A 25,898-nucleotide genomic window follows, 5' to 3' on the forward strand; every position below is an offset into this window, starting at 1 on the left:
AAATTCTTTTGGAAGTAGAAGAGACCTAGGCTAGCAAAAAGAATTCTATGTAACAGAGACATGACAGGGGGTATCACAACCCCCAACTTGAAGCTATACTGCAAAGCCTCTGTGATAAAAACAGCATGGTACAGGCAAAGAAACAGACCTGAGGACCAGTGGAACAGATGAGAAGATGCCGAAACCACTTCAGACACACTCAGCCACCTTACCTTCAACAAGGGAGCCAAACATCCTCACTGGAGGAAAGATAGCCTCTTTAATAAATGGTGCTGGAAAAATTGGGTTTCAACTTGTCAAAGATTAAAACTTGACCTGTATCTCTCACCATGCACTAAACTAAAATCAAAATGGATTAAAGATCTAAATATTGAGCTGTAAGAGTTCTTTATATATTCTGGTCATAGGTTATATGCGTTGTAAATATGGTCTAAGGACTACTTTTCATTTTAATGATGTCATTTAAAGTTCTAAATTTTGATGGAATCTCATTTATCAATTTTTTTCTTTTATACATCATGTTTTTTGTATCCTAGGAAGTTCTTGCCTACCCTAAATTCATAAACATTTTCCCTTATCATTTCTTCTTAAAGTTTTATACTTTTAGTATTTCATATTTAGGTTCATAGATCCTTTCAAGTTATTTTTATGTATGGAAATAAAGGGTTCAGATTTTTCATATACAGATACCAGGTGTTCTAGTGCCATTTGCAGAAAACACTATCTTTTCCTCTGGTCTTGAATTGAATTTATATTCTATAAAATGTTAATGTTAAATAATCTTTCAAAACTCAGTGGACTATATATGTGTGGTTCTATTTCTAGATTCTATGTTTTATTCAAATGATCTATATGTCTTTCCTTACACCAACACTGCCTTGATTACTGTAGCTTTAGAGGAAGTCTTAAAATTAGGTGCTAAACGTCTTCTAACACTGTTTTTTTTTTCTTTTCTAGGTCCTTTGCACTGCTACATAACTTTTAAATTTCAATATCCAATTCTTCATTTATAGCAAGTATACACAGACCTGAATTTTTATATATACCTTGTGTTTTCTAATCCTGCTAAATTCAAATAAAATCTCTAGGGACTCTTAGAGATTTCTTAGTATTTTCACTGTAGATGATCATTTCATCTACACATAAAGATTTTGCTTCTACTTTGCCAATCCTATCCTAATTGTGTCATTTTATTGCCAGACTATTTTGGTTTGGGCCTAGGTTTCAAATTTGAATGGACAGATGAAGAGTAGGCATATCTGCCCCTGTTCCCCACCTTAGGGATAAAGCATTGTATCTTCTCCATTCATATAAGGCAATTTGCTGGAAGTATGAGGTACACGTCTTTGATCTATTGGGAAGGTTCTGTTCTACTTCTAGTCTCCCGATAACTTTGACCACAAACAGCTGTAAAATTTAGTCCAATACTTTTTCTCCAACTACTGACAGGATCATATGGCTTTTTCCTTTCCTCTGTTAAAATGATGACTTTTGGGGATGGATTTTCCAATGCTGAACCAACACTGCCATCCCTATAATAAAACCACTTTCTACATACTGCCAGATCTGTCTTCTAATAGTTTGTTTTGTTAAACAAATTTCTATCTATGTTCATACTTTTTTCTTCTATTATCTTTATCCAGTTTTAGGATTAGCACAATGTTGATTTCCTAAAATGAGGGGATAAGTGTTCCTTTTTTTTCTGCTTTAAATTTTTGATATCATTTATCAGTTAAAATGTATACAAGCCTGTTGTTGTCATATAGGTAGGTTTTCAAGCTAGGAATATATTTTCTTTAATAGGTGCTATTCAAATTTTATATTTCCTCCAGAGTTAGTTTCATTAATTTGTCTTCCAAGGTACTTCCTAGAAGTTGTCAAATTTATTTCAAAACAGATTTTTGAAATATGCTTTCTATATCCTTTGAAATTCTGTAAAATCTGTGGTAATGTCTCCTAGATCTTGATATTATAATTTAAAATTGTATAATTGATATTGTGTAACAGGAAGAAAAGGTCTAAAAGAGCAGGGGAATTGGGAGGGGTAGGGGAAAGGAAAAAGGGAAAAGAAAAAATATGAGCAAAGGGAAAAAATGGAAACAAAGTCTTTGCAAATTGGGAAGGGTGGAGGGGGTGAAGGGAGGGTGAGGGGGTGAAGGGAGGGCAAGAGAAGGGGAAAAATAATAAGAACCAAGATACTCATGTAATGGTACAAGGTCCCAATGATGTATGTAAATGTATTTTATACCTACAATGTACCAAGAAACTTAATGGGGTAAAAATATATATATGAAAAATATTTAACAGAATTCACGACCCATTTAGAAGAATGCAAAAGAATGTCTTTGCTCTGATAACCAGCATATGTAAAAACTCCACAGCTGACATATCAATAGTGAAAGGCTGAATGCTCTCCTCCTAAGCACAGGGCCAGGTGGAGATATTGACACTCACTCTTTCTGATCAGCATGACACTGGAGGTCTCAGCCAGTGCAATAAGTCAAGAAAAAAGAAACAAAAGGCTTATATTGTAAAGGAGTAAGTAAAAATGTCCTTATTCACAACTAATAGTTGTTTAGGAAGAAAAATCCTAAAGTAATCTTCATAAGAGTGATTGGACTGGATGTATGAATTTAGCAAGATTGCAGAATACAAGGTAAATATGCAAAAATCAACTATAGGTCTTTACCAGAAATGAGCAATCAGAAAATGAATAAAAGTAACTTTTAATGAGATCAAAAATATTACACAGTAGTCCCCAAGTGGTGGAGCAGTGAGTGCCAACAATTTAGCTTTGTCAGGGCAAAGTGTCTGGAGCCTGGAAAACAATATCTTGGAGAGGAATCAAAGTGAGTGGAGGTTACCAGGGAATTTACAGAGGAGAAGAAAATAAGATTAAGTGATACAGAAGAATTAGATCACACTGAAGAGGAAAGACTGCACAGTGTCACCAATAGCAGCTGGCTAACCTCTAGCTGGGAGGCAAAGTGAAACTAATAAATTGTTTGCTCTCAGAGAACCAGAGAACTGCATCAGGAGCAAAAGAAACATCTGCAGCTGGAACCAGAAAGAATGTGGAACACTTACTTCTAGATCAGCCTTCCACAGTCAATAGCTGGCCAAAGGGAGACTCAAAACAGGGTCTCAAAACAGGCATGCTAATTCTCAACTAGCTCTGCTGGATAGCACTGTGATGGATAAGCCTGCTATGGCTGATTTGATTGCATAGGAATAATCCTGACTCAGTGAACAACTTAGTGCCAGTGAACATGTCTGCTGAAGCTACCATCACATCCAGGGAGAGGGACAGCAAGAGTTCCTAACCCAAGAACACTTGACTGAATCAAACTTTGCAGGAATGCCTACAACTGGCAGAAAGAAGTCCTGAGTCTGAGCCAACTTGAGTATTGCTGTGGAGGGATCAGAGGGTTCCTGGGGTGTGAGTACTCAGACTCTCTGGCCAAGCAGCTACTTGGGAATCACATGTGCAGTACCTCATTGAAATATTTAATCTGTGTTCCTATCAGACATCTTATAGGTTTAAGGTTTGGTATGTTTCTTGATTTATTTAGTAATGTGGGGGCTATGTTATGTTCTTTTATAGTTTCCTTAGTTTATTAGGTTGTTACTTTTGTGTATTTGTTCTCTCATTGGCTTTGATTGAATAGGTGTATAGGTTCTCTCCCTCATCACAGTTGCCAATCAAGTTTCCTCACCTCATACTCCTGAGACAATATTATTAACATATTTCTTTTCTAAATACATGAACTCCTTCTCCTTTTGCTATGGGAAGTTTTACAATTTCTCATACTTAGCTCCCTCACAGTCATTCCTAACTTCTCCAGCATTTTTCCTCAATCCTTCCCATCCAAAGCCTTTGGCTCTTCTATATCTTACCTAACTTATTATCCTCTTTATCAGCAAATTCTTACAACCACATTGCTTTCCTCAATTGCAAAGTAAATCCCCTTCTCTCATATCTTGCCCTTGCCCACACAAAATATCCCCCAAAACTCTATTAACCCTTCAACTCAACTAGAAGTACTCCAATAAAATCAGATCCCACATCAATCTTTTCTGCTCATTTGTTACTGTTTCCCTTTCAAACTTCTCTAGTGTCTAACATTTCTCATCCAATCACCTCCCATTCTTCCCACCCCACCTCACCTACCTCATTGCAGAACAACCACAAATAATAAACTGTTGCAGTGTGCATAGAGAATAGAAAAGAGGGGAGGAAATGTAACTGCAAGGAGTATCATATAGAAGTGCTGTAAGATTAAATCTGTGGATACTGTTATAACACGAGGTAATTCTTTTTGCAAAACATAGGAACAGAGTTGAAGTCACTTACATAACAGAATGAGCAAATACTAGTACTGAACATACAAAGCTGAAAATTATTGATGGAGAGGCAATATCCTACTAAAAATCTCTATATAAACCACAAAACTCTCATCGCTTCTCTAGTCCCCAACCTGCAGTAATCCCCTCAAAAAACAAGGGGAAACACACACATATACACACCCTTGAATATATGGACTTAATGGATATATGCAGAGTATTCTACCCTCTATGACAGAGTACACATTCTTCCCAGCAGCACTTGGTACTTTTTCCAAAATAGATCACATATTAGTTCACAAAACCTGCTTAAATAAATATAAAATAATGGAAATTACCCCATCCATACTATCATACTATCATGTACAATGAAAACAGAAATCAATGACAGAAGAAATTCTGAAAAACTCAAATCTCCTGAGAAATCAGCATATAGCTAAATAACCAAAAGGTCACAGAAGAAATAAAAAAATTTCTGGATGTTAATAACAATGACAGTACAACTCATCAAAACTTCTGGGACACGATGAAAGTAGTTCTAAGAGGAAAATTATTACAATCAATGATCAAAGTAAAAAAACAGAGCAAGCTTAAACAGACAACATTATAAAAAAAATCTTAAGATACTGGAGAAACAACAACAAACCATCCCAGTGCAAAATTAAGGGGGGAGAGTATTAAGATGAAAGTGGAAATCAATGAAATTAAGACTAAAACAAAAAACAGTAAAAAAAAAAACCCCACAACAAATTGAGAGGTGTTTCTTTGAAAGAATAAATAAAATAGATAAACCAAGAGAAAATGAGAAAAACTCACATTAATGCAGTTAGAAATGAAAAAGAGGAAATCAAAACAGGATGTGTAGAAATTCTAATGGTAGAAACTACTTCAAAAATATATTGCAACAGGGCCAGGGATTTAGCTCAGTGGTTCCGCGGCCTGGCTTGCAAGTGCAAGGTCCCGAGTTCGATTCCTGATACCAATATATTGCAATAAATTAGCAAATTTTGAAGAAATGGACAGGTTCCTTGACACATACAAACTAATAAAACTAACTCAAGAAGACATAAATGTGCTCAACAACCCAATAACAAGCAATGAAATAATCACAGTAACAAAAATCTACCAACTAATTAAAGCCCAGCACCTGAAGGACTCACTGCTGAATTCTACAAAACTTTTAAGGATGTTATATTCCCAATACTCCTCAAGCTCTTCAAATGAAGAGTGAAAGGAATGGAGTGCTCCCAAACTCCTCTATGGAACCCAGGAACATCCTTATCACCAAATTGCATAAAGACCCAGCTGAAAAAGAAAATATAGGCCAATCTCCTTAATGCACACAGATGCAACAATCCTCAACAAGATATTAGCAAATAGAATGCAGCACATCATCAAAAAGATCATACATAATGATAAAGTAGGTTTTAAGTCAATAAATGTAATACATCACATAAACAGAAGCAAGATCCAAAACCATATGATCATACTAATAGATGTAGAAAAGGCTTTTGACAAAATCTAACATGCCTTCATGATAAAAACCCTGAAGCAAACAGTTATAGAAGGACCATACTGAACATGATAAAATCTATCTATGACAAACCAATAGCCAGCATCATACTAAATGGGGAAAAACTAAAGACATTCTCCCTAAAATATGAAAAAAGGCAAGGATGTTCACTACCACCTCATGAATTCAAAGTTGTACTTAAAACATTAGCTGAGCAATTAGGCAAGAGAAAGAAATGAAAGGGATACATACAGGGAAGGAAAAACTCAAGTTATCATTTGGAGATGACATGACACTCTACAAAGAAAACCAAAAAACTCCACAAAAAAATTCTTAGTATTAATAATAAACTTCATCAATGTAGCAGGAGACAAGATCAGCATGCAAAAATCTTTAACATTTGTGTATATCAACAATGAACAGGATGAGAAAGAAATCATGCAAATATCAACATTCCCAGTATCTTCAAGAAAAATGAAATACCTAACCAAGAAAGTGAAAGACTTCTACAAAGAAAACTACTTTGTACTTTGTACTTTGAAAAAGGAATTTGAAGAAGACATCAGAAAATGGAAAGATGTGCCCTACTCCTGGATAGGCAAAATCAATATTGTCAAAATGGCCTTACTCTCAAAACTGTTGTATAGATTCAGTGCAGTGCCAATCAAAATACAGATCTAGACAAAACAATCCTAAAATTTGTATGCAGCCGGAAGAGACCCAGAATACCAGAAGCAATTTTGAGCAACAAGAGCAAAGCAGGAGGCACAGCAATAGGTGACTTCAAGCTATACTACAAAGCAATAGTGATAAAAATGACATGGAACTGGAAAAAAGCAGATATGGGGACCAGTGAAACAGAACTGAGGATACAAATACTTCCCCAGACACATTCAACTATTTGATGTTTGACAAAGAGACCAAAAGCATGTGTTGGAGGAAAGATAGCCTACTCACCAAGTGGTGCTGGGAAAACTGGTCTTTGTGCAGAAGATTGAAACGTGATCCTTATCTCTCACCATGTACTGAATTAAAATAAAAATGGATCAAAGATCTAAAGATTAAAATTGAAACATCAAACCTACTGGAAGATAAAATAGGTAAAACATTTGAAGACATAGGTGTAGGAAAGGATTTTCTAAACTGTACCTCAATTCACAAGAAATAGCAGAATGAATCAACAAATGGGATTATATCAGACTAAAAAGCTTCTGTACAACAAAATAATCAAATAGCAGAGCAAAGAGACAACCTACAGAATGGGAAAATTTTTTTTCCACCTGCTAATCAGAGAGGACTAATATCTGTAATATACAAAGGACTCAAAAAAATTAAACCACCTAAAATGAAAGACCCAGCCAAGAGATGGGCAAGAGAAATGAACAGACACTTCAATGAAGAGAGGAAGAAATACAAGTGGTCAACACATATATGAAAAAATGCGCAACATTTCTGGCCATTAGAGAAATGCAAATTAAAACAACACTAATATTCCATCTTACTCTGGGAAGAATGGCAATCATTATAAAATCAAACAGTAACAAATGCTGGTGAGGTTGTGGTGAAAAAGGAACCCTCTTGTATTGTTGGTGGGAATGTAAACTAGTACAACTAATAAACATAGAAATCAGTATGGAGATTTCTCAAAGAATTGAAATTAGAAATTCCATGTGACTCAGCAGTCCCCCTTCTAGGTATCTTCCCCAAAGTGTTTAAGACATTATACTATAGAGATACAGGCATGCCAATGTTTACAATAGCACAACTCATAATATCTAAACCCTGGAAGCAACAATCATCAACAGATGATTGGATAAAGAAAATGTGGTACCTATATGTAACGAAATACTACTTTGCTATAAACAATGGCAGATTTGAGACATTTGTAGGAGAATGGATGCACCTGGATAATATATATCCTGTTGTGTGAGATGAACCAGACACACAAGCTTAAATGCTGCATGGTATCTCGCATTTGAGTGAGGCAAAGTACAAACAAAGAGAATAATAAAGGATGGATAAAGGGGGATAAGGAGATGGAACTCTGGCAATAGGGAAGAGGTCCATATATGGGAACCTAATACCCTCAATCACTGTGAACATTGTATTCCATAACATGAGCTAAGATTAATAATGTCAGTGAGAATGAAAAATGGGATAGAAGATCTGAAGGAGGAGGGAGGGGGAGGAGGGTTATATAAAAGAAACAAGCTGTGATATGTATATGTGACCACTCCCCAGGGTGACTATAGACTGCATGAACTGCAAACATATACTAATAATATTAAAAAATAAAAAATTAGAATCATATGGATGTCTCTTTATATCCAATGTGTGCCTCAGATATGTGGCCAGGAAAATAACTTGGTAAGGCTGTTACTGTCCATGCCCAATTAATTTCCTGGAGTATCCTGGAACATTCCCAGGAGCAATGTAGACAAGTGGCAGCTTTGGATGTTACGATTCTATTTTTGAATAAAACTTAAATTTGGCTATATTGCTTGAACACCAGCTGTTACCTTGCAATTTTAATTTTAATTTTAAAAATCTAAGTTTTATGTAGTCATAATGATAAGAATAGCTACCACTTACTGAATGTTTATTACCTGTCAGGCAAATTCTAAGTGCTTAGTGAGCATCGACTAGTGTAATTTTCACAATGAGTCTGTAAGTTAGTTAGGTTTTCCACTTTCCCACTTTATTCAAGAAACTTTGGCATAGAGAGGGTGAGTTTTAAGGGCATGCTGCCAGGAAGCGGCTGAGCTGAATCTTAACCCAGGGATCAGGTTTAAGCACTGCATGCAATTACTTCTCTGAGCTTCATTAGCACCTGTGGGTCTTCCCAGCCATGGGGAACCTGCATGTAGACTAGGGATGTGTGCTTATTGCTATGATTTGAATGTGTACCCCGAAAGCTCATGTGTTGAGATCAGGGGACTGGACTGGTTACTGTGAGAGTGGGTGGTTATGGCTACAGACAATGAATTAAAACACTACTCAAGTATGAGAATTAATATTTTTAGAAAGGCAGTGATTTAGGCATTTACTACCTAGAAGGAAAGAACATGTGGTTTTGGGCCCCAGCTCCAGAGTTTGTGGTTCAGGAGTGCTGGTGTAGGCCCAGGAATGTGCCTGTGTAACAGTATCCTGGGTTGCTCTGACACAGGTTATCTAAGGGCCCCCCTGGGATGCAGCTGCCCCCAGAACTTGTAATGTGACTCTTCAGGAGGAAAGAGTGCTTCCAGTGGGCTGGATACCTTTAAGGTAAGAAATATGGGCATAAACTGAAGGCATAAAAGGAATTTGGCAAATATGATGGTGTGGTAACCCACTGGAGTAAAAGTAAAAAATTAATAGTATGTTTTAAGAACCCTGGGGACTTATGTTTATAAAATCTTGGGGAATAAAGGACCACAGAGTGACTTCTCACTGGCAAGAAGTTTCGAGGCAGAGAAGAACATCACTTCCCTACCACCTCCTTATTCCTCCAGTCCTCAGGGGGCTCTGTTGGCAGTACACACCCTGCAAGGCTCTGGCAAACAGTACCTCCAAGGCCCTCCGCACACAAGGCCTTGTTTGAAATTTGGTGAGACCTGAGACACTTCTAATTTTTTGAGACTTTAATATATTAAAAATGAAAAAAGCCAAAACAGTGTTACCCAAATAACAGATATGTATCTGTAATCTATCTATTTATCTATCATCTATTATCAATCTATGGTTTACATTTAACTATTTAATGCTCTTCACAAAAAATTTCAAGGTCATTTAATTTTGACTTTTTCAGAAAAATGATAATGTTTCTTTACAATATTAATTATCAGTAGGTAGTATAGTCCAGAAATGGAACATAGCTTTATAATTGCATAATGGTCCTATTTTTCTAGTCCTGTCAGTGGGTCTGTTTCTCAATGTACATTAGTATCATTTGGAGACCGTGTCCAAGGTCTAGTGTGAGCCCCTCCCTGAGAGTGATATCCAAGCCAAACAGCTCCCTGTCCAACTGCCAAATAAGTATGCTCTCTACTCTTTTCTTTCTTTAAACATGTAAGGAACTTTGCAGGAAATGTCTGGTTAGCCATCCATAAGTTCCAAAAACATGCAAAACTGATAAATTGTGCTAGAAGTCAGGATGGTGCTTATTCTAGGTGCTGGTAATGCTTCTTCTACAGGGGCTGATTTTACATAATTCATTTATAATCTGTGTACCTTTTTTGGCCTGTATTTCACTACAAATTATAGTCCATGGATTTTGCTGAGCCCTTATAATTCACAGAGGTGCAGCTGACACACCTTAGCAGTGCCTTAAACCACAGGGACCAAACTGGATCAAGTTGCTTTTCCATCTCCAGGAATAGCTCTATTGGCCAGGACACAAAATAATCACTGCTGGATCCCGCTCCTGTGTCCAGATGGCCTGGCAGCACTGAGGAGTGGCCTGTTAGCTTCTATTCGGTGAGTGTGGATGAGCATGTGAAATTTACCACAAGACCAAATATGCAAAGAACTTGGCAAAAATCCCCTGGTCTGCAGCTTCGTGTGTGCACTTGTGTATGTGTGTGTGTGTAAGCTCTTCTCTCCCTCTCTAACACTGTTGCCCCTAGAGGTTCTGCGAATGACAGGCTGAGTGAACAGGCCCCTTGCTGAGATGGGACAACTGCCAGCTGGCCTGAGATCCCGGGGGCCCCCGAGGCTGCTCCTGACACCTGGTCCCATATGGCAGCGCATTCTTGGGGATAGGAGCCAAGGGGGCCTCAGAACAACAGAAACACATTCCTAGCTCTGTGGCCAGACTCACAGGAGGCAAGGAGAGGGCGGACAGCCTTGTCTGGGTGCTTTGAGAGAGGGCATTTTCATACATGTCCTCATAACAAGGTTGTGGGAGCCAGCCCTGATTTCTTTATTTCTCTGAGTCCTGCATTCTTTTTGATGAAAGGAGAAGACAAAGGATACTTTCTAAAGTATATGTGATCATGCGATAGTAAAAATAAGCTTCTCATCGAATTTTATAATTTCTCCAGATTCCTTCCCCAAATCCACTAACCTTCCTTTCTGGACTCCCCATCATAAGTCTGTTTATCTGTGTTAGACAAGATCAAATCCTGACCCTTGTATGAGGGTTCCCAAGAGAATGTCAATGAGCTGCCATACCTGTCATCTCATTTATATCCTTATTTTGTCCATATCTTGCTGCTCTACTTGAGATTGCTAACTCTTCGAGGAAAATGACAGTATCGTCTTTGCACCCTCAGTAACAAGAATCCCAAAGTACATGGGAGTTGACTTGTAGTGGATCTCACAAAGAGCTTAATAATTCAGAATTCCAAATCTGATCCTGGAGATTCTGATTCAGAGATCTAGGGATGGAATCTCTCTTTAGAAAACATCTGCAAAGCCTGATTTGAGAGCACCTACTCTCTCCTACATTAAGTACTCAACACATGCAGGCTGAAGCAGTACACAAATATAATTTATCACATTTTGTAGTCATCTAGGAAATTTACAGGGTTCATTAAGATATACCGCCTGAATCAAGATCATTTATCAGAGTCATGATCACAGTTCAATGCAAACAATGTTGTTGAGTTGCTCCAACAACACTTTCTGATAGAAATGTTCTGTGCTGTGCGGGCAAACTGAACGAAATATATAATTTTTTATTTCCCAGATAATTTTTTCTTGTTTTACTTGAAACATGCAAACACACTCATGGAGACTTTAGTAACACTGAACCTCTCTTTCTACCAAGATCTTTGGCATCCATCACCTGGTCCACCTGCCTTCCACTGTGTTCTCTGCTAGTTTGGGAGAGGCATCAGAAGTATTAGCCTTTTTTGTTTTTCTTTTCTTTCATCAAAACCTGTTATCTCCTTCTCTCTATTTATTTATCTGTCCATCCCTCAGCAAGTGTTGACTACACACACACCTCTGTGTCAGGCACAATATTGAGTCCTGGGATACTGCATGAGTAGAATAGGCTTGGCTTCTGGCCCTGTGAGATTTACACTTTCAGGGGGAAGGAGAATTATATAAATAATTCCAAATATTAGCTAGAGCCTAACAGCTTTACCTCATCTCCTAAGCTAATGACATCTAAACTGTTGGTCGCTAATGACTTACATTTTACTCTTCCCAGATAACAATTTGTAGCAAAAAAGACTTTAGCACCTTACCTTAGGAAGAAATAGGCAGTGGAGAGGGAAAAAGAATTTCATAAGGAGGTCTGTTTGTGGAGAGGACTTTCTCTGACATTCTGAAAATTATAATACATAGCTAGATACCTTCCCACTTCATTGAAGCTTAAGTTAAAAAGTGATTCAATTTGAATGAAAGTAGTGCTCTGTGGTGTTCACATACTGGACAGTTCACAAAGGAAGAATGTGAATGTGGACCACTGCCTGCTGTTGCACCCAAAGCTTCCTGCAAACTGGGCTGCATCCGATGCAGCCATGAATTCGAGGGTGTGGGTTGTTAATGTGAAATTCCTGACCAGGCTCCCTGGGGCCTGTGACCAAAGAGTCCCAGAGACTGTGTTTGAATCTTCTTCCTCCTAAAATTCATTTTGTCCCTTGGTCTCTTAAAGGATACATCCACTTGTAGTCTTTAGAGAAAAATTAAAAAAAAAAAAAAGAAAGAAAAAAGAAAAAGAAGAAAGCCAAGTATTCTTTTAAAAAAATCTTAACTTTAATATTAATATAACTCAGATCTCTGTTCCTGTTGCATAAAAAACAAAAAGTCCAAACAAAACAGAGAAGGACAGGAATGAGATGGAGCCCTGCTAAAAACCATGTTAGTAGGATTGGGTTATCTACTTTACCACTACCCTTAAAAGTAAAATGAAATTTAAAAAAAAGCTTCTGAGGACATTTATTTGTTGGAAAGGATGGATATAGCCAAAGACCAGTTAAAGCCTCTGTGTATAACTAGGGAAAAAAAATCTTCCATAGTAAAGACCCACTGAAACTTTAGCTCTCTCAAGAATTAAATGGCAGGATAAATGAAATTGTTATCCATGCAAACCAAATTGTATTTAAGTGATGACTAAGACAGCTCCTGTTGTTTCATAAAGTAAAACTTCTGCTAAGAGTAGAATCAACAAATACAGGAGAAAGTATATCTTCAGGCCTGATTTTGATGCATGTAAAAAATTTAAGAAATTTAACATTTCACAGACAATTGTGAATTAACTAACTAAATTAGGATTAGAGTCAGCTGCAAGGGACATAAAATTCAAAATAGCACATGGTTGGAAAAAGAGAAAAGCTCATTTTTTCATATGAAATTCTGGGTAAACGGTCCAGGTGAGCATAATTATTCACAATATTAGGGAATACTGTCTTGCTCCACCTTGTTCATGTTCTCTCACTGCCCACGATGGTTGATCTAGTTCAAACCATCACGTCCACATTTCAGACAGTAGAAAAGAGCAAAAGGAGAAGCTTCCCTTTTTTCGAAGTTGCACACACCACTTTCTCTTGCATTTCTTTGCCCAGAACTTAATAACTCTGCAAGGGAGAGCAGTCTTTATTTTGGGAGGTCATATAGTGAACAAAAAATGCTACTACAATGGAAGGATGGGGAAAAGAGATGCTGGGAAATGCCAGAAGCTCCAGCTACCCACTTTCTTACGTACAGCTACTTGCCAATGGCTGACTTTGGCATAATATTCAGCTAAAAGTCTTACTTAATGTGTCAATGAAATCGCTTACCTAATGACACTTCTCATTATACCTTTGCTGACATTCGTAAACAAAGCACAGTTTTCATTTTGCTTGTCTGTCTGCTTGGTTCTGGGAAAAATCCAGCTGTCCTGGAACACCATGTCGAATTGGTGGATTACTGAGACCCTTTGTTCTTTTTTCTATTAAATATACTTCTAACTATTTTTCTGTTAGTCAAAAATCTTTTAAATGGAGAAAGAAAGTAGGATACAAAAGAAATAAAAGCCTAGCTGGGTGTCATGGTGTTCTGTTGTAATCCCAGCTACTTGGGCGGCTGAGGCAGGAAGATGGGTAAGTCTGGGGCCAGCTTAGGCAATTTGGTGAGATTCTGTCTCAAAAAATAAAGAAAATAAGAAAGGGCTGGGAATGTAGCTCAGGGGTAAAGTGTTCCTGGTTCCAATCCTCAGTAATGAAAAAGAAAAGTCTAGTAAGTTTTTCTGTCTTTCTTAGCTACATTTCTAGAAGGACGAAGAACAGTGGTGGATGGGATTATATTACAATTATGCCAGAAGTTGTTGGATTATCTGTCCTAACACAGTCCCTCATGCCAGGTGCTGATCAAAGTCCTCTTCATTGCTCTCTATACTGTAGCTACAGCCTGTGAAGTAGGCAGTATCTCCTCCACTTTGGAGAGGAAAAGAAAGTTGCTGGAGCAACCAATTGTTAAGGGAAAAAGACAAAATTTTAGTTGGGGTCTCTTTGCTCCCAAAACATGCTCTTTTGACTGCTCCATCCATACAGACCATCTTGCTATGAATTTTTAAGCTTCATCTCTCCTTCAAACAGCTTTTCCATTAACATTGGCTGGGGCTAAAAGCAGACCTTGACGATGTAAACAGAGTGAAGAAGTTGAGAGTGTGCAGGAAGTCAGCTCCTCACATCCGTCTGCCTCCTAGGTCTGAGCTCTGTTATTAGCAGCACTGAGAGCCACTTGATACTTACAGAGCACATCATGACTTTCAGCCCCAGATGATTGCAGAAGGTGGAGCAGAGTCTCGCCCTCTATGGGACTTTCAAAAACCAAGGGTGGTCTAAGGAGAGTGTTTCATTGACTTTGAGACATACAACAGCATTTGAAAGGAGGAAGTCACTGATGTGGGTGACAGTTTGGATTGAATCTACTCCTCCTCAGTCTACCTTTTACCCAAAGTATAATAGGAAACCTCAGTGCTCAGGCAACTCTTTTGCCAGTTCCCAGGTAATTATGAGAGGCCTTCTGTGAAACAGGGTATGGGATCTAAACCTGGGGACATTACATACAAAAGGCAGTGTGCCTTGTTCACAAGTACATACCAAATGCTGACATGTAAGTGATCAATAGTTAATTTTGGAAAGAAAGGAGGGTTATCCATTAGTGCAGAAGTTTCTTTTTTATTTTAAAATTATGCTTTTATTTTTTAAATTACTTTTATTGGTACATTTTAGGTATACAATATAATGACATTCATCATTGGAAATTTGCACCTTTACATACTCTCTCTTGGTTCTTATTCTTTCCCCCTTCCCCTGCCCTCCCTTCAACCTCTCCATCCCTCTCTATTTACAAAGATTTTGTTTCCATTTTCTCATACTAATTCCATTCCCTTCTTTCCTTTCCCCTCCCCCTCCCACTTCTCCCTCCCCTTTGCCCCTTTTCTTCCTATTTCACATAATCTATTATACCTTTAAGTCCTTACTTACGCTTTCAGTTTCTCACACTAGAGAAGCTATTCGGTATTTACACGTGTGTGTCCTGTTTATTTCACTTAGGAGTATGGCCTCAATATTCATCCATTTAGCTATAAATGTCTGTAATTTCTCATTCTTTATGGCTTAGTAGTACTCCATTTTATAAAAAAACCCACATCTTTATCCAGTTTCCAGTTGATGGGCACTTGGGCTGTTTCCAAGCTTTAGCTATTACAAACTGTGCCACTATAAACATGGGTGCACATATATTTCTGTGGTATGATTCTTTTAATTCTTTGGGGAAGATACCCAGCAGGGGGATAGCTGGGTCAAACAGGACATGTAGTCCTACTTCTTTGAGATATCTCCATACTTCCATATCTTCCACAGTGGTTGCACCAGTCTGCACTCCCACGAACAATGGAGAAAGTTTCCTTTCTCTCCACATCCCTGCCAGCATTTGTTATTGGTTCATTTCTTGATAGCAGTCATTCTTTGTGGGGTGAGGTGGAATCTCAGTGTTGTTTTCATCTGCATTTCTCGAATGATCTGTGATGTTGAACATTTTTTCATATATTTATTTGCTGCTTTTACTTCTTTGTCTGAGAAATGTCTGTTCATTTCAGATGCCCATTTTTGTACTGGGTCTTTGAATTTGGGGGGTCTGATTTTTTTCAATTCTTTATATATTCTCGATAGTAGACCTTTGTCTGAGGTACAGCTGCTAAAAATTTCTTCCCACATTGTAGGTTGTCTCTTAGCTCTGTTGGTAGGTTCTCTTGCAGTGCAGAAGCTTTTTAATATGATGAGATCCCAGTTGTTGATTCTTAGTGTTAGCTCCCGTGCTACTGAGGTTTTGTTCATGAAGTTTTTTCCTATGCCAATGCCATTAAGAGTTCTACCTAACTTATCTTCCAGCAAGTTTAGTGTTTCTGTCTTAATATTTACATCTTTAATCCACTTTGATCTTAGTTTAGTGCATGGTGATAGGTATGGGTTTAGTTTTAGTCTTTGGCAGGTTGAAATCCAATTTTTCCAATACCATTTATTAAATAGGCTATCTTTCCTCCAGTGAGGGTGGTTGGCTCCTTTGCCAAAGATGAGGTGGCTGAGTATGTGTGGAGTTGTTTCTGCATCTTCTAATCTATTCCACTGATCTTCAGGTCTGTTTCTTTGCCAGTACCATGCTGTTTTTATCATAGTAGATTTGTAGTATAGTTTCAATGTGGGGATTGTGATACCCCCAGCCATGTCTCGGTTGCTTAGAATTGCTTTTGCTATTCTAGGTTTCTTGTGCTTCCAAATGAATGTTTGGAATTTTTTCTCTAGTTCTGTGAAGTATATTGTTGGAATTTCATTGCATTTTCATTGCATTAAATCTATATAGCAGTTTTGGAAGTATGGCCATTTTCATTGCATTAAATCTATATAGCAGTTTTGGAAGTATGGTCATTTTCACTATATTTGTTCTTCCTACCCAGAAGCAAGGGATATCTTTCCATTTTCTTATATCCTCTTCAGTCTCCTTCTTCAGAGTGCTGTAGTTTTCAGTGTAGAGGTCTTTTGCTTCCTTTGTTAGGTTGATTCCGAGATATTTCATTTTTTTAGATGCTACTGTAAAAGGAATTATTTCCTGAATTTCTCTCTCAATGGGTCTGCTATTTGCATATATGAAGGCTATTGTGTTTTGAGTGTTGACCTTGTATCCGGCTACTCTACTGAATCTGTCAATTAAGTCTAAAAGTCTTTTGGCAGAGTTTTTTTGGATCTTCTATGTAAAGTACCATATCATTACCAAATAATGACAGTTTAACTTCTTCCTTTCCTATCTTTATTCCTTTTCTTTCTTTCTTTTTTCTAATTGCTATGGCTAATGTTTCCAGAACAATATTGAACAGGCGTGGTGATAGTGGGCATCCTTGTCTTGTTCCTGATTTTAGCACGAAAGTTTTCAATGTTTGACCATTTAGTATGATGTTGGCTGTTAGTTTTTCATAGATAGTCTTAATCAGGTTGTAATAAAGACCTTCTATTCCAATTTTCTCTAGCGTTTTTATCTTGGATTTTGTCAAATGCCTTTTCTGCATCTATTGAGATGATCATATGGTTTTTTTCCTTGACTCTGTTAATATAGTGTATTACATTTATTGATTTATGGATGTTGAACCATCCTTGCATCCCTGGGACAAATTTGACTTAGTCAGGGTGTATGATCTTCTTGATGACACTCTGTATTCTGTTTGCCATTATGCTGCTGAAGATTTTTGCATCCATGTTCATTAGGGAGATTGGTCTGTAGTTCTCTTTTTGGGTTGGGTCTTTCCCTGGTTTTGGAATCAAAGTAACACTTGCTTCCAGGAATGAATTTGGAAGCCTTGCTTCCCTTTCAATTTCCTTGATGAGTTTAAAGAGTAATGGTGATAGTTCTTCTTTAAATGTATTGTAGAATTGAGCAGTGAAGCCAGACAGACCTGGGCTTTTCTTTGTTGGTAAGTTTTTTTATTACATTTTCAGTTTCACTCATTGTTATTGGGGTGTTTCGAATTTCTATATCTTCTTCATTTAACTTTGGCAATTAGTATGTAGCTAAGAATCTGTCCATTTCTTCATGTTTTCCATTTTATTAGAGCACAGGTTCTCAAAGTATGTATTGATGATTCTCTGGATTTCTGCTGGATCTGCTGTGGCTTCACCTTTTTCATTCTTAATTGCTTGGATTTGAGCCTTTTCTTTCCTTTTTTTGAGAAGGTTGGCTAAAGGTTTATCAATTTTATTTATTCTTTCAAAAAACCAACTCTTTAGTTCATTGATTTTTTGTATCATTCTCTTAGTCCCCATTGCATTGATTTCTGCTCTGATCTTTATAATTTCCTTTCTTGTATGAGCTTTGGGTTTGTTATACTCTTCTTTTTCTAGGAGCTTGAGGTTCTGCATTAGATTATTTATCTGAGATCTCTCTGTTGTCCTAATATGGGCATTCACTGCTATGAATTTTCTGCGTAGAACTGCTTTCATTGTGTCCCACAGATTCCTGTATGTTGTAGTGGCATTATCATTTATATGCAGAAACTGCCTAATTTCCTCTGTCACCCATTGGTTGTTAAGGAGGGTGTTATTCAATTTCCATGTGTTTGTGGGAGTTTTGCAGTTTCTTATGTTATTGATCTCCAATCTTATTGGTCTGATAATATACAGGGGATAACTTCAGTTTCTTTACATTTACTTAGATCTGTCTTATGAGCTAGCATGTGATCTATTTTGGAGAACAACCTGTGTGCAGCTGAAAAGAATGCCTATTCTGATTTTGTGGGGTGGAACACTCTGTAAACATCTATTGAGTCCATTTGTTCAATAGCTTGGTTCAGTTCTAGAATTTCATTTTTAATTTTTTTCCTAGATGATCTGTCTATTTCTGGTAGAAGGGTGTTGAGGTCCCCCACTACAATTGTATTAGTGCTTACTTGGTTTTTCATATCCATTAATATTTGTTTTGTATAGTTGGGGGCATTTGTATTTGGTGCATATATATTTAGGTTTGTCATCTCTTCCTCTTGGATTGTTCCCTTCACAAGTATGTAGTGACCATCTTTGTATCTCTTAATTAGTTTTGGTTTGAAATCTATTTTGTCTGCAAATAAGATTGCTATCCCTGCTTTTTTCTGGGTTCCTGTTGCTTGGAGAATTGTTTTCCATCCTTTTACTTTCAGTCTATGAATTTCCTTTTGAGTTAGGTGTGTTTCTTGTATACAGCATATTACTGGGTTTTGCTTCTTAGTCCATTCTGTCAGTCTATTTCTTTTGATTGGTGAATTGAGGCCATTAACATTGATAGTTATAATTGCGAGATATTGACTCATTCTTGTCATGATGTTTTACTGTTGTTGGCTCTTTTATTTCTTATCCCCCCCCCCTTTCCCTTTAGTGTCTTACCTTGCATGGTGCCTTCTCTCTGCTGGAGCTCATGGAGTTGTGACCTTCATTGTCTTTTTCTAGAATATTGCTTAAAATTGTTTGGAGTGCTGGTTTGATGTTCATGAAATTTCTCAGGTGTTCTTTGTTGTGAAAGTATCTAATTTCCCCATCGATTTTGAAAGATAATCTTGCCGATACAACAGTCTAGGTTGGAAGTTATTTTCTTTTAGGGCTTGAAATACTACACTCCAGGCTCTCCTTGATTTGAGGGTTTGTGTTGAGAAATCTGTCATGATTCTGATGAGCTTTCCTTTGTAGGTGATTTGTTTCTTTTCTCTAACTGCTTGTAGAATTTTGTTCTTCTGTTGTTTTTCTGGGATCTTGACTTTTATATGTCTAGGTGTAGATTCTTTTTGGTCATGGCTGGTTGGATTTCTATATGCCTCACTTATCTGTACGTCCAATCTCCACCTCTGTCTGGGAAGGTTTCTACTATTACTTCTGTCAACAGTTTTTTATGTCAATTGTACTTTCTCCTGTTTTTTTCATGGACTCCTATCAGTCTTATGTTATTCTTCTTTGCATCATCTAGCAGCTGTTAGATTGATTTCTCATGGTCCCTTACTATCTTTAAGAAATCTCTGTTTTCATGGTCCTTAACTGCAATCCTGACTTCTATATCTGTTATTCTGTCCTCAGATTCTCTTAGTCTGCTCTGCATGCTTTCAATGGAGTTTTTAATCTCCTGAATATCTGTTTGAATCTGTTTCATGGATTCCATTTCTTTCTTATGTTGGACGATCATGCTTTCCATTTCTTTCTTATGCTGGGCATTCATGGCTTCCAGCATGTTTCTGATCTCATTTATTTTCTTATCTGTTTCTGCTCTAGAGCTTCTAATCATGTCTTTCACTCTGCTCACCATGTCTATATTTATCTGGGAGATTATTTCTGTTTTGAATTTTTCTAGAGCCTCATGCATCTGCGTTGTTACTTCCTGTGCTATCAGTTCAGGGTGTCCAAGTGGTTCCTTATCAGACTTTTCCACCTCATTTTCTCCAGAATTTCCTTTTTGTGGCATGGAAGCCTGCGTTTGTGCCTTGCTTAAGTGTCTTCTCATTTTTGTTTTTGGTACTGTCTTTGGTTTAATTCCTGGGTTGGTATTTCAAAATTGCTTAATGTAGGTATCTTTGTTGTTTGTGTTTAAAACCCTTGTGAAATGATTGCTTTTCAGAGGTGTCTCCCACATATAGCTTGTGTTTAGGTTTTGAGATGCTAATGACTCTGAGGCTATTTTATTTTCCTTATACCAGGGAGGAAAACTGATTAGATCAATCACAACATGTTAGCCCAAATGACATAGTCAGCAATACCATAGTGTCAAGCACAGCTTAGAAAATGACAATTTGTGGTAGTTATTAATCTGTCACATTTAACTATGTGAGTTAAATTAAAACCAAGGACCAACCCAACATAAGTTTATAATGAATAAACTCTTCAATATAACATCTTTCCCCTTCAGGGTGGGGAGTTAGAAGGAGTTGGGGAGGGAGGGACAGGTAGAAAGAACAGGTAAGATTAGTAGTGAGGCCAGAAGACACAGAAAGATCACACAAACTCTAAGAATTTGTTAAAGGCAAGAGGAAAAGGCAGAATGAAAGAACAAAGATGTGAATAGATTCACCTAACAGCAACAGGGAGGCTAGATACCGAATTTACTTTCTGTTAAACCTAATGATAAGAGATGGTAAAAGAGAAGAAAAAAACAATAAAGGAGAAATCTGAATTCAGTGCAGAAAGGAATAAATGGGGAGATGAGGAGCAATGTGGGACAGTGAGCAACAAGTGAGTGAGAGAGAAAAAGAAAAGGTAAAGAAAGAAAAGTAAAAATTTGAAGAGTAAAAAAAGTAAAAATTAAGAATTAAAAATAAGAGAAAAAAATTTTTTTTTCTTTTTTGCAAATCGCAATAAAAATTATGGGCCTCCTTCAGGGTGTGTCTCTGCTGTCACAGTAGGCAACATAGGACTCTGTGTGCATATACGAGTCAATGAATCTCAGCAAGCCAGCAGCAGACCAAGTACAGTGGAGTGGTCTGATGTCCCTTTATTGTAGAGATTCTCTTTTCTTTTCCTCTGAGCTTCAGTTTTCATTGAGGAGCCTGAGAAGCCCTCTTTCTGTTAGTAAGTGCTGCTCTCTCTTGTGGTGCTCAGGACAATGGTCTTTATAATCTCCTGTGGCTCTGTAGTGTGTGACCAGGTAGCAGAAAAGCCAGAAGGACAGAGTCCCACGGTGGTGGGGGTGGGGTGGGGGAAGGACTGAGCCTTGGAGTCACCCACGTGGCTAAGCAGACCTCACCATGGCATGAGCTTCAAGCTGCTTATCTCACCTGGCCAGTTGCAGCTTGGGGAACGTCGGATCAAAGTGTAACATCTTTCAATGTAATTCGATTGCTTCCTGGAGGGTTGCTGAGAAGAGCTGGGATCTTCCTGGACTTTTGTTGTTTCTGGAAGTTATTTTCTTTTAGGGCTTGAAATACTTCACTCCAGGCTGTCCTTAACCTGAGGATTTGTGTTGAGAAGTCTGCTGTGATTCTGATGGGCTTTCCTTTGTAGGTGATTTGTTTCTTTTCTCTAACTGCTTGTAGGATTTTGTTCTTCTGTTGGGTTACTGGGATCTTAACTATTATATGTCCAGGTGTAAATTTTTTTGATCGTGGCTAGTTGGAGTTCTATATGCCTCACTTATCTGTATGTCCAATTTTCTACCTGTCTGGGCAGTTTTCTACTATTACTTCTGTGAACAGTTTTTTATGTCAATTGTACTTTCTCCTGTTTTTTTGTGGACTCCTATAAGTCTTATGTTATTCTTCTTTGCATCATCTAGCAGCTGCTGGAATGATGTTTTGTGGTCCCTTACTATTTTGAGGAAATCTCTGTTTTCATGGTCACTAACCACAATCCTGTCTTCTATATCTGATATTCTAACTTCACATTTGGTCAATCTGCTGTGAATACTTTCAGTGGATTTTTTAATCTCCTGTATATCTGTTTGAATCTGTTTCATGGATTCCATTTCTTTCCTATGTTGGAAGATCATGGTTTCCATTTCTTTCTTATGTTGGGCATTCATGGCTTCTAGCATGTTTCTGAGCTCATCTATTTTTTTTTATCTGTTTGTGTTCTAGAGCCTCTAGTCATGTCTTTCACTCTGGTCACCATCTCTGTAGTTATCTGGGAAATTATTTCTGTTTTGAATTTTTCTTAGGCTCATTCATCTGTTTTGTTACTTCCTGTGTTATCAGTTCAGGGTGTTCAGATGGTTGATTGTAATATTTTCCACCTCATTTCCCCCAGAATTTGCCTTTGGTGAGCTGGAAGTCTATGTTTGTGTCCTGCCCAGGTATCTTCTCATTTTTAATTTTGATTTTGGTGTTGCTTTTTGCTTTAATTCCTGGGCTGATACTACAATATTTCCTATTTTGAGTATTTTTATTACTAGTGTTTGGAGCCCATATGGAGTTATTGATTCTCAGAGATATCTTCCAGGTCTAGCTGGACTTTTTAGGCTTTGAGTCTCTAATGACTCTTAGATAATCTCATTTTCAGTATACCAGGGAGGACAACTGATTAGATCAGTCACAACACTTTAGCCCAATTGAAACAATCAGCATCAAACACAGCTTAGAAAATGACAATTTGTTGTAGCAGTTAATCTGACACCTTTAACTGTGCCATCTAGATCAAAATATAGGGCCAGCCCAAAATATATTTGTAGTAAGCAAATCCTTCAATATGGCAAATTTACCCTTTTGGGTAAGGATTTAGCAGGGTTTGGGGAGGGAGGGGTAGAGCGATAGAGGGAGAGGGAAAGGTTAGAGGTGGGGCTAGAGGACACAGGAAGATCATGCAAATTGTGGGGATCTGTTGAAGACAGGAGGAGAAGACAGAGCAAAAGAAGAGAGACAAGTACAGAACAACCTGACAATAGGGGAGCTAGACATTGTATTCACCTTCCTTTAAAAGTGACAGTCAAAAGGACACAGAGAGAGAAATAATCCAGAATGGGACAGGAAGAGGAACAAACAGGGAGAGAAATATAGAACCAGAAGTGATAGAGAGAGAGAAAAAGAAAAGAAAAAGAAAAAAGTGTAAAACAAAACAAACAAACAAAAAAGTTCTCCCTCAGGATATGTCTCTGCTGTCCTGGTAGGCAATGTGGGGAGCAGTGTTCGGATCTAAGTCGACTAGTCTCAGCAAGCCAGCTGTAGTCTACTGAGATCAGGCCGATTTCTGGCTACAAGGTCCAAGTTGAGGTCCCCGATCTCCTGCAGGATTAAAGTCTGCAAGGTTCTAGTCTCTCTGCAGAGACTCTATGCAAGTCCAAGTTTCTATGGGAGGTGCTGATCCCACCAACTTACCAACCATGATGGTCCAGTGTGCTTTTCTTGAAGAGTTTTTCTTCACTTTCCCAGTGGGCTTCAATTTTCATTGAGGAGCATCAGAAAGGCCCTCTCTGTTGTTCACTTCTGCTCTATCTTCTGGGGCCCATAACCATGGCCTTTATGTTCCCCCTGGTGCCTCTGGTGTGCAGATTCAGATGCTGCACAGTGCAGCATCTGCGCTGCATTGTCTGGCTGCATGGGCTGCTGGCGTCTGTGCAACTGAGGTCTCTGATGGGGTGGTGCAGGCTGCTCGAGTAAGAGAAATTTTAAGAGTGTTAGCTTTTTATTTTATCTTTGAAAAAGTATTATTTCATGTTAGCTTTTGTTAAAAGCATATTGATTACTCATAAGTATAATCTATTCCCAAACCCGTGTGTATTTTAAGGCAAATTTAATCTTTATATTCCATATTTGATTTAGTCAGTGTTGTGGATAAACCTCTTTGATGCCTAATAAGTTTTTCCCTAACCCTGAATACTATTAAGTACTGAATCCCCCAATCCCTTGGGGCTTGAACCATCAGCCTTTGCTCTGAGCTACATACCCAATCCTTTATTTTCATTCTTTCTTTCTTTCTTTTTTTTTTGTACTGGGGATTGACCTCAGGACCTTGGGCTTGTGAGGCAGGTGCCAGAACCACTGAGCCAAATCCCCAACCTTTTCATTTTCATTCTTGAGACAAGGTCTCCTCAAGTTGTCCATACTGAGCTTGAACTTGGAATCCTCCAGCCTCAGCCTCCCAGACTGCTGAGATTACAAGCATGGGCCACCATGTCCAGCTTGAATATTTTCTCTTCAGTGCAGAATGTTGCTGCTACAGGGCCAGTGCTACCTGTTAGAGTTTCTGTGGTCATGGAGTTATCTTCTCTCTGTGACAATAAGGCAGCCAGAACCCACACTTTACCTATTTGTCATATGAAATGTGGCAGACACAATTGAAGAATTGCATTTTACATTTTTGTTTTAGTTTTGTTGTTGTTGTTGTTTTTGTGGTACTGGGGATTGAACTCAGGACCTTGCGCTTACAAGGCAGGAGTGGTGCCACTGAGCTAAATCCCCGGCTGAACTTTACATTTTACTTAACTTCAATTTAAATAGTCACAGGTAGCCATAGGCTACTGTGATGATGTGGCACATCCTTAGACTGGGAACCATCCATGACATCTAACCCTACTGAAATTGTGCTTCTGCAGCCTGCTTAGTGGGAAGAGGATCCTACCTAAGGGCAGGGTATGACTTTGCTTTGGCAATAAAACTGTACATCATTTTTGTAAATAATACGTTCTTTCTAAATCCTTTTTTTTTTTTTTTGATACCGGGGATCGAAGTCGGATCCTTATGCTTGCAAGGTAGGCAGCATAACCACTGAGCTAAATCCCTGGCCCTATAAATAATATGTTCTTGACAGGCCCTATGCAAGAAAAGAATATTTACATCAAATCATGTTTCTTCTACTTAATCCTATTGTAATTTTAAGGTAGTGGTACCTTAGAAAAATCTTTGATTTCAATATGCAATAGATTTGACCAATGCTTGAGAATGTTAGCATTGCTTTAAGAAACTTTTGGTCTCTATCAACATCTCATCTCTTTATAGCTACGTTTTCTGACTTACATTCATCCAGGGAAGCTCAGTCAAATGGATTTTCTAAATATAATGAATGGCCTTCCTGAAAGATGGCAGAGTGGTGAGCAGTAGAGAAAGAGACTCTCTGAGATTTGGTGTTCTGACCCTGGAATATAGCAATGTTAGGAAAAGAAGAAGGAGGGAATTGGGTCCCTGGGACCTATGAAAGCTCTGAAGTGAGAATTGAAGTCCACTGGGGAAGGGAAAAAAGAGACTTCAATGAAAGGGAGGGAGGTGGCATGCGGCACTTTCTCTCAGAGCCCAGATTCATGGCATGGGAAGGGTAGGTTGAACTGGCAGATACACGATGACTACTGGTGACCTCACAGGCCTCCATGGAGAAATGCACCAATGGAATGGAGCAGTGAATGTAGTGGACTGCAGTGGACATAGTAGACTGTAGTGTCTGATGAGTTATTTGGTTTCAGACATCACCCAGGAGAGGGTGATTGACCAGTAGCCATTTGGAGAGGGACCATTTGATCTAAGAACTCAGAACAGCTACACGCCAGCACCATCTAGTGGCTCCCAGTGTTGAGGTAAAGGTGTCAAGTTCAAGTCAGCAGGAGGTCAGGGCAGGAAGTTCAAACCAGCAAGAAGCCAGGTTCAAGCTGGCAGGAGACACACAGACTATTGCAGGATCAACAAATCCAGTTCCTGTCTCACAGCCAG

The 25,898-nt window shown here is 38.2% G+C and overlaps 1 protein-coding gene across 3 annotated transcripts in view; it reads left to right on the forward strand.

The window, feature by feature from the left end:
* Rmi1 (RecQ mediated genome instability 1) overlaps positions 1–25,898 on the forward strand; it is a 262,437-nt gene that overhangs the window by 184,122 nt on the left and 52,417 nt on the right. Inside the window, exon 7 of one of the 3 annotated variants that reach the window (XR_015448774.1) lies at positions 958–17,636. The exons of 1 other annotated variant lie outside the window; for it this stretch is intronic. The gene's annotated coding sequence lies outside the window, so the exon portion shown is untranslated. Of the gene's footprint in view, positions 1–957; positions 17,637–25,898 lie in introns of those variants that run through there. One more of the 3 variants, XR_015448777.1, reaches the window with a different exon arrangement.

The sequence above is a fragment of the Heterocephalus glaber genome, unplaced genomic scaffold (assembly GCF_053883595.1).
Source record: "Heterocephalus glaber isolate CG9 unplaced genomic scaffold, H.glaber_assembly_v1.0 deba00000546, whole genome shotgun sequence".
In the NCBI taxonomy this organism is placed as follows: Eukaryota; Metazoa; Chordata; class Mammalia; order Rodentia; family Bathyergidae; genus Heterocephalus; species Heterocephalus glaber.